Genomic DNA, 10,171 nt, shown 5'->3' with positions numbered 1-10,171 from the left:
TGGGCAGAGCATCACCCCCTGGTGGGCGTGCTGGGTGGATCCAGGTCGGGCGCATATGGGAGTCTGTCTCACTGTCTCCCCATTTCCAACTTCAGAAAAATACAAAATAAATAAATAAATAAAATAAAAATACAAAAAAAGAGAACATTTCATGAAAGATATTTGTGATATCTTGTCCAAGGATATTCTTAAAGAATCTATATAAGCAGAATAAAAGTGATCAAAAAGGGAAATTTTGACTTGCAAGGAGGAATAAAAGGCAAAGAAGGTGGTACATATGTGAACATGTCTGAAATTGATTAATAATAAGAACGTCTCATGGAATTTAAAAAAGAAACAAGCAAAAACTTCCAAAAAGTATCATATATATATATGTAAATCATGAAGAGGTTATTGATATTAACTAAGGCTTTTGGTGGATTTGAACATTTGATATGTTAACTATAGATAATTATAAGTTTTAGGATAATAAAATGACATAATAATTGAGTTTACATATTTCTAGACAGCATAAAAAAAAGAATAAGAAAAATAAAATGTTCAATCCAAAGTAAGCCCAGAAATGAGAGGAAAAGGGAAACAATAACTGAGATAAATAAAGCATAAAATAAGATGATAAGATGATAAAAATAATCATAAAAATACAAATTATGAGTAAAAATTTTAAAACATAGGAAAATAATAACCAAAGGAAAACCTTTGTAATTACATTAACATCAAACAAAATAGTTTATAATGAAAAAAAAATTATTGAAGACAAAGTTTTTTATTGTATAATGATAAAAATTTAATTAATCTAGATTACATAAAAATACTTGTATACATTTTACAAAATAACTTCAACAACATAGAATATAAATGCTTGAAAAACCACAAAAAGAAATAAAAATAATACACCTGTATTTGGATATTTTACTTAACTGCTACAATAATTGATAGCTCAAACAAGCTAGGAGGTTTGAACAACACAAGCAGTAAACTAGATATAATGAGCATATGAAGGGCATAACACCCAACAGTAAGGATTCAAGAACTTCAAACATACATGAGCATTTATGAAAACTGACATTATTCTATGCTATAAAGCAAATAACAACTAGTTTCATGAGTATTATACAGACAGCATTGTCTGACAGTAGCTCTGTAAAATTAGAAATCTAGCCATAAGCATGATAATCAGAAAACCTCCATAAATTTAGAAATTTAACAGCATTTTCTGAATAATTGGTATATCAAAGAGAAAACCAAAATGGATATTAGAAAAATCTGTGTAATGTAAATGAAGTGTAACTCAGTTGAGGATATATAGCCTTATATTTTATATTTAGAAAAGGAAAAGGCTCAAGTTAATGAGCTATGTATCCAATAATTTTACAGGTTAAAAAACAACAGCTACAGAATAAACCCAAGAAAGATAGAAGGTAAATCTTAATAAAGTGGTATTGTCTCTGAAGCCAGACTGATTACATGTGAATCTTTGCTTTCTCTCTTAAGAGTTTTTGACCTTGAAAGTAACTTAAGATCTCCATTTTTCCTCATTTATAATGTATGAGGAATAGTAATAGCACCTGCCTGGCAGAGTTGTGGTGAGGATCGAATGAGTAAATATATAAAGGTAGAGGGAGCCAGGATATTGCTCAGTTCTTTGCCGTTAGCCTTATTATTAGAAGAGCAGTAATTGCCTGACCTGTGTTGGCGCAGTGGGATAAAGCGTCGTCCTGGAACACTGAGGTCACCGGTTCGAAACATTGGGCTTGCCTGGTCAAGGCACATATGGGAGTTGATGCTTCTTGCTCCTCCCTCTTCTCTCTCTCTCTCACTCCTCTCTCTCTAAAAATCAATAAATAAAATATTAAAAAAAAGAAGAGCAGTAATTAATTAAAAAGAGATAAAACACATAATAAACGAAGTCAAAACTACTTCTCTTAAAAAAGTAATAAAATCGACATACCTCTCCCAATACTGATTAGGAAAAGAGAGAGTGGGTCAAATTGACAGCATTCATAAAGAACAAGTAGGATATGAGAAAGGAGAGACCATACACCACTCTTTTGACAGCTTTACTCTGAAGGGTATCATACAAAACGAACACTATCTAGAAGAGGCACATTGGAGTCAAGTGCGGTTTTAAAACTGGCCACATACTTAGGATGGGCTAAGGCAAATTTGTATGCAGGCAGCTAAGGTCCAGCCAAACAAGAGTGTGCTCAGTCCCCTGAGAGGTCAAGCGAAGCAACAATTCACAGCAGAGTGGACCGATGCCAGGACAGATAAATTATTTATGAGTGAGTCTAAGTTTAAATCAACAGTATTCTGTGAGACTGTTTCTTTTTTTTAAAGAAAACACTGCTTTTACCTATAAAAGAGGTGCTAATTTGAGAGCAACTGATTATGGAAGCCAAATCTATGCCAGGCTCCCTGGTGGGAGGAACACATGATTAATAAGGTGGACCTGATTGTATTTGTTTAATTATTTATTCAGACTTTTAAGAGAAGGAAAAGGATAAGCTCAGGAGATAAAGCCAGAAACATTAATGCAAATTAAACCGTACTCCTTGAACTCCCTTGCCCCAAGACCTTAATATTTTCCCTTCTGCCTGAAATACTCAAATATCACGCCAATATCTACCTGGCTCACTCACTGCCTTCATGTAAGTCTCATCTCAGATGTCATCTCAGCAAAAACTATTTCTAGCCACACTATCTGAAGAGAATCCTTTTCATCCTCTGTCTTCTGACCCTCATTTTTTTCCTAGCAGGGCTTATCACTTCCTTATATTGCATAATTTCTCAAAATTTTGTAATATTTTAATGTATTAATTGTTGCTACCTCCCACTGGATTGCAAATTGCTTGAGGGCAGGGACTTTATTTTGCTCAATCTTGTGTTCCCGTGATCTGAAAGATTACCCGACCTTCACATGGCCCTTAATAAACGCTAAGGAATGAAGAGCGTGAGAGAGGGAAAGAGTGAACACATACAGCCTGACCAGGCAGTGATGCAGTGGATAGAGCATCGGACTGGGATGAGGAGGACCCAGGTTCAAGACCCCGAGGTCGCCAGCTTAAGAGTGGGCTCACCTGGTTTGAGCAAAGCTCACCAGCTTGGACCCAAGGTCGCTGGCTCGAGCAAGGGTTACTAGATCTGCTGAAGGCCCACGGTCAAGGCACATATGAGAAGGCAATTAATGAACAACTAAGGTGTCGCAACAAAAAACTGATGATTGATGCTTCTCATCTCTCTCCGTTCCTGTCTGTCTGGTCCTATCTATCCCTCTCTCTGATTCTCTCTCTGCCTCTGGAAAAAAAAAAAAAAAAAAGAATGAACGCATACAGTTGTTTTTGCCAATAATCTAGACATCAGTTTTCCTACCCTTTCACCATCATCTACACTGAACTGTCAGTTCTACTTCTAAAATGTATTTCGATTATTTCCTAATACTCTATATCTCCATCTTTACTCCAATATACTTTCATCTGTTGTCTATTGTCTTAATATTGGCCCCGTAAACACCAATGTTTCTACCCTATTTTTCTGATTCCACTTGGTCTGTTCAAATATACTTACCTACCAAAATCTGAATTATTTTCTTAAAACAGAAATCAAGTATCATTACTTCCCATGGCTAGCTGCTTTCCTTCTCTTCTAAACAAATCCAATTTTACTTAGAAAATTCAGTTTTACCAGACCTTTCAAGAACTTACTCTATACCAGGAGTAGTCAACCTTTTTATACCTACCGCCCACTTTTGTATCTCTGTTAGTAGTAAAATTTTCTAACAGCCCACCGGTTCCACAGTAATGGTGATTTATAAAGTAGGGAAGTAACTTTACTTTATAAAATTTATAAAGCAGAGTTACAGCAAGTTAAAGCATATAATAATAATTACTTACCAAGTACTTTATCTCAGATTTTTGCTAAGTTTGGCAGAATAAATCTTTATAAAACAACTTACTATAGTTAAATCTATCTTTTTATTTATACTTTGGTTGCTCCGCTACCACCCACCATGAAAGCTGGAACACCCACTAGTGGGCGGGAGGGACCAGGTTGACTACCACTGCTCTATACTATGAACCTTAAGAACCTCTCATACACAGTCTTCAAACAATTTTTCCCTTGCTCTCTCTTCATTCTACATATATCGATCTTCTGACATCCAAACTCAACTCAGAACCTTTTGTTTTGACGTATTGTTTATCTAGAACACTGTTTTATTCAACCGCTGGACTGCCAGAAATTTTATGCTGGTTCGTGAAACAGTTAACCATCTTGATGTTGTAAGATTATAGAGTCTATAAATTATTGTGTCTTTAATCTTCATACAACATCAGGTGGTTAACTCTTTTGCAAACCAGCACAAAATTTCTGGTTGACCATCACCAGTCAATGGACCGGTGGCTGAAAATCATTGATGTGGAACACTCCACTCTCATACTTCTAGTGAAAGCTCCATCTTATAATTCATGTCTCAGTTTAAATGTCAGTTATTTAGAAATATTTTTCCCTCACCATCCTACCCTCTATATCTATAATTGTTTTCTCTCTTAGCTCTTTGATACCTTGCATTACAACACTTATGTGGAACTGTGACTCTCATGTTTTGTTTTGTTTTTTTATTTACATGGGGTTTTGTCCATCTCCATCTATAAAATACAAACTCCATTAAGGCAGGGGCATAGTGGTCAGTCATCACTGTATTCATAGCACTGAAATTATTTTGATATATAATTGTTAAGAACTGTGAAGAGTCAAAAGTATTACCCGGCTTGAAAGCTTGTAAGTCAGTCTTCTATGTAGATGTTAGCAGAAGTCATGAGATTTTTGGGTCAGAGACAAAGGACTTATTACACTGTATAGCAGGGAGCACATGCTTCAAGTTTGCCTTAGTTCCTCCTGCCCCCAAGCCCCATGGAGGTGGTCCGGAGCAAGCAGCCTCAGTGAATTGTGCACAAAGAGTGGGTCTACGTCACAGCTGAGATGCTTTGATCTTAGGGTAACCCCATCCTTTAACTGTCTTCCTGCACACCTGCTCAAGCTTTGTCCCAGAGGAAGACATTGGCTTTATTATCCAGGACAGCAAGCATCTATTCACTTCTCCTGAGTGAGACACTAGATCTGCATATTAACATTGTTTGCTCTATAAACATCCTTAAAAAGATAGTCTAGAATAAAAACCGGCAATGTCTCTCTTCAGAAGACATACAGAAATATTAGACCCAATAATAATAAAAGCATAATAATATTTCCCACTTGACTAAAGCTTAGCCTAACAGTTTAACTGTTTAATGTAAGGATGGTAGTGGAAGTTTGAATAAACATTAAAAGGATGAGATGAGGACGTTCACCCAAATTGTGAGGATTTTGTGGATTGTGTCCCTGAAAAGAGTAACTATATGTGTGAAGTTCCTAAGGTGATATTCCATGGGGAAACAGGAAGGTACCATGAACAGTATAGGCAAGTATTCCTGGTGGAAATAGCTCTGTTTTGGGTCTACTACTCTGACTCCTTTCTTACTCTGACTACATTACTCCATAATGCACTTCTGTGTCCCTGCTACTTTCTACCTGTCTGGTCATTTTATTATAGCAGGGCTAACATTCTAACTACAGAAAATTCTCATTGTCTGGTTTCTCATATTTCACTTTGTTGATGATTTTGTATTGCTGTATTTATTTTGCCCCCTATTGCCAGTGCACATGGCCGGTTCCGAAACTGGATGCTAATGAGATTTGGCTTTCTTTCTACTTGCGGTCTGCTTATGCCTGTCCAGTTGCCAAGAGAGCTGTCTTTCTTTGAAACTCTAAAAAAATATGTTTTGTGTATCACACAGACCCGTGAAAGGACAGGAATGGTATTTAATCCAAGCATGACCTCTTAGTGTCTACACTACATTTTACGTCCTTCAACCAGAAGCTCTTATATCCAGTAAAGAATGGATTATTGTATTTAAGTTGTCACACTTGTTTACATATTCACTTGCTTTAGTCACCAAGGAGCATTTCTGTGTGTCCCTCTGTGACAGAAGTTCAGTGAGGCATGCAGATTCTATTTCTAATAAGATATGGTTCCAATCCAAGCAGATTTCACAATTAGAGACAGATTTTAAAAATTAATTGCCATAAGATTAAAGGTCTTTATATTAGAATTATGGGCTTATAGATAAATGGCAAGGACAAATGTAATGATAGCAAAGAGTGGGGACAGGTCTGGTAATGGGAATGCCTCCACCTGGGACATTTTATTTGAATATTGGGTAATGAAAAACATAGGGAGACTAGGAAGAGAAGAAACATTACACGTGACGGACATATGGTAATTAAAGGGACATTTGAGAACATGGCTTCTGTGGTATGTCATTAATGAGCTCTCTGACCTATCTCAATCTCCTACTTTGTAGTATGAAGTTCATGGTAGGTGATCTTTAGCTATTTTACCCCCATTTACTGTGAGGATGAAGAACATTTTCAGTGATCAAACTGTCGAATCTCAGAAAATGTCACCATCACTCTGAAAGAATGCATAATTGCTGTGAAGGGCCCTGAGGCATCCTGCAGAGGGACTTCAGTCACATCAGTGTAGAACTCAGTCTCTTTGGAAACAGAAGAGGCTCCAGGTTGACAATTGGGGAAATAGAAAGGACCTGGCCACCATTTACACTATCTGCCATCAGGTATTGACCATGATGAAGGGTGTTGCACTAGATTTCCATTACAAGATGAGGTCCATGTATGCCCCATCAACACTATTATTCAGGACAGTGGTTCTCTTGTTAAAATCAGAAATTTCTTGGATGAAAATACATCTTCATGGTTCAGATGAGGTCAGGAGTTGCTTGCTCAATATCTTAAGCCATAAAGATGAGTTAATTCTTGAAGGAAACAACATTGAACTTATTTCAAATTCAGTTTCTTTAATTCAACAAGCCACAACAGTTAAAAACAAGTATACAGAAAATTTTGGGATGGGATTTATATTTCTGAGAAGGGAACAATTCAGCAGGCTGATGAATAAGATCTAAGTCATCCAACCACAGAAACAGCAACATGCTGGATAATTCTTCAGACTTATTTGTGATATTTTAAAGATGCAATAAAAATTGTGTATTGAAAAAAATAGGCGATCTCTAAAGTCCAATTGCAGCTGTATCACATATCAAGTCTAGATATTGTTGTTTTGTGTTCTGAAATAGCCATGCTTTCATTTACTTATTATTATGACAGGGTAAGTATCCATAGATTCTGGGTTACTGAGATGATTCTTTCTTTAATGTGTAGGTCATAATCAGAAGGATTGAATCTCTGACTAGAAAAACATTTCACCAAATAAAAATGTTTATTTTAATACATGCTATTTTAATTTCCATCATCTCCTTGAGATAATGCACATGTAAAAAGTACATCATTGAAAAGGAAGATCTGGCTCTGGCTGGTGGCTCAGTAGCTAGAGCATTGGCCCAGTAAATGGATGTCCTGGGTTTGATTCCTGGTCAGGGCACACAGGAGAAGTGACCACCCCTTTCTCTCACTTTCCCCTTCTCTCCCTCCTCCCCCCAATCCCCAACAGCCAGTGACTCAATTGATTCTAGAGAGACCCTGGGCCCTGAGGAGCATTAGGTTAGCCTGAGTGCATCAGCCTCAGGTGGTAAAAGTAGCTCAGTACTTGAGCATTAGACTCAGATGGGGTTGCTGGGTAGATCCTGGTTGGGGCACATGTGAAAGTCAGCCTCACTATCTTCCCTCCTTTCACCTAAAAGAAAAGAAGGAAGGAAGGAAGGAAGGAAGGAAGGATGGAAGGAAGGAAGGAAGGAAGGAAGGAAGGAAGGAAGGAAGGAAGGAAGGAAGGAAGGAAGGAAGGGAATATCTAAGTTGTGGGCTACCTGTGACTATCAGAGACAAACTGCTCAGTCAACATTTAGTCAGAACTTTTTTCTTACTGTGAATGTGCAAGAAGAAAAATCTACATAGTTGCTCTCTACTTATTAGTATGTATATAGGATAGTTTAATTATCTAAATTGCTGCTACCTAAGAAGCATCTGGAATTGCTCCTGAATTATTAGAAATGAAAATTTCTTTAGTCAGCTTTTATCATTTTGATATTTTTTAGAAAAATCCATTGCTATTTTGTTATCAATGTAATGTAATCAGTAGGAAATTATAATGCAAAACACCTAGTAAATCATTAGTAGGGACAGTTTAAAGGGCAAGCTGGTGTGCTTTATAGCTTATCTTTTGTTCTATATGCTATTTCCCGTTTATGTCATCTTATTTCAGAAAATTTCTCATCCAAACAGGACCCTTGATATCTATTAAAAATATCAGGTTTTTAAATGTTTACTTAAAATAAGATAAATAATTGTATAAACTCTCCTTGACCTTTCATTGTTTCTGAGCTTGTGATTCTTAATTTCCTCATTCAAAAATAGAAGATTAAAATCAACAAATTGCCTCTACATTTTGATAGGAGCACCACAATCTTTTTTTTTTCTTTTTTACAGAGACAGAGAAAGTTAGAGAGAGAGGGATAGATAGGGACAGACAGACAGAAAGGGAGAGAGATGAGAAGCATCAATCATCAGTTTTTCATTGCGACACCTTAGTTGTTCATTGATTGCTCTCTCATATATGCCTTGACCGTGGGCCTTCAGCAAACTGAGTAACCTTTTTCTTGAGCTAGTGACCTTGTGTCCAAGCTGGTGAGCTTTGCTCAAACCAGGTGAGCCCGCGCTCAAGCTGGCGACCTTGGGGTCTCCCGGTCCGCTGCTCTATCCACTGCGCCACCGCCTGGTCAGGCAGGAGCATCACAATCTTAAGGCACATGCTTCATGATACATACTATGTAGCCTCTCATATTATGTGTAGATAACCGTAACCCCACAATAGGAACAGATATATTCCTATGGGACTAAATATGTTATTGTCCAGTTATCAGGACTGGAAAAGTTAGTCGAACATAAAAATTAACGTCTGGATTAAAGGGATTTAGTTTTCAAACTCCCTTTGCCTTTTACTCCCCTAGCCAGCTGCAGGGAGAATGAAAGCTGCTATGGATTTATCAAATCTAAAACACTAGACTTTTATTTTTTTTAGCAAGGTAGTGAAAGCAACTATTTAGAGAGTGGTTTCTGCAGAAGAAGCAGTCTTACTTATTTCTAGTTTTTCTGTTTCCTTTCTGCACAGCCCCTGATGAAGCCAAGTACAGTATGTGCTACATTAGGGTCTGGGGCAAAACCAGTACAACTAGGACCTTTTCCTTAACTCACTAAATGACAGTTGATATTAAGCCGCTTGATTATCTGGAGGACGAGCATCCAAGTTAATAAAGAAATCGGTGCAAATGCCTGTGTCAAGAATCTACCTGTTAAATCTGAAGAAGTGCAAGAAGCGAGCCCCCTTACCCCAGGAGCCCAGGAAGAGACTGGGAGAGAGACTCATTCCCCAGGACGCCAGGGTACTCTGAGTCACATGTGCTACCCGGGAGCTCTGGCTTTTTCATTTATCTCCATGCTGTAGCTGTAAATTTAGACTACTGTTTACATTAGAAAAACCCTCTATCTACCCCCCCCCCTTTATTCTTCTAAATGAGGAATTCTGTCAGCCTTCTATAACAAGATACAATCGATTTGCTTCCTCACATGGAGGGTAGCTGCACAGATTGGCTGTATACCTCAATAATTACTCCAAGTCCAAGTCTTCTTTACTGATGATCTTCACAGAGATGAGAAAAGGAACACTTTTAACTTTACCTCCCATGAGAGCTCACATTCTCAAGCTTTTTTGGTCTGATACATTTTGCCTTATATTTATTACCTGGAAATTATTCTTCCTGATTTATTCTAAAGTGTAAAGAATGTAGTAATAAGTAAATGTTCTACATAAATGCCTCCCAATTCTCTCCTTTCTATATAATGAAACTAAATCATACCATTATTACTTGAAGAGATAAAATTTAAAGTATATTATCTTGAATGTAACTGAAAATTTGTTAAAAAAATTGATTCCTTAAACCCTATTTATTATGCAAGACTAATTTGTATAAGCACAAAGGATTCAGGAGGGGGAGTATTAGTGACAGTTGAATTGGTGAATAATTTTTAATTTTTCTGTTATGTGTTATATATTTTTCTTCAAAACATTTGTGTTTGGTTTTACAAACTTGGTAACTGCTCT

The 10,171-nt window shown here is 37.0% G+C and overlaps 1 pseudogene; it reads left to right on the top strand.

Annotated features, from left to right (window-relative positions):
* Positions 1-6,455: 6,455 nt before the first annotated feature.
* Positions 6,456-7,015, top strand: LOC136307956 (large ribosomal subunit protein uL6 pseudogene; annotated as a pseudogene).
* The last annotated feature ends 3,156 nt before the right edge of the window (positions 7,016-10,171 follow it).

The sequence above is a fragment of the Saccopteryx bilineata genome, chromosome 6 (genome assembly GCF_036850765.1).
Source record: "Saccopteryx bilineata isolate mSacBil1 chromosome 6, mSacBil1_pri_phased_curated, whole genome shotgun sequence".
Lineage (NCBI taxonomy): Eukaryota > Metazoa > Chordata > Mammalia > Chiroptera > Emballonuridae > Saccopteryx > Saccopteryx bilineata.
The sequence above is the reverse complement of the archived record's forward strand: the minus strand, read 5'-3'. Positions and strand labels throughout refer to the sequence as shown.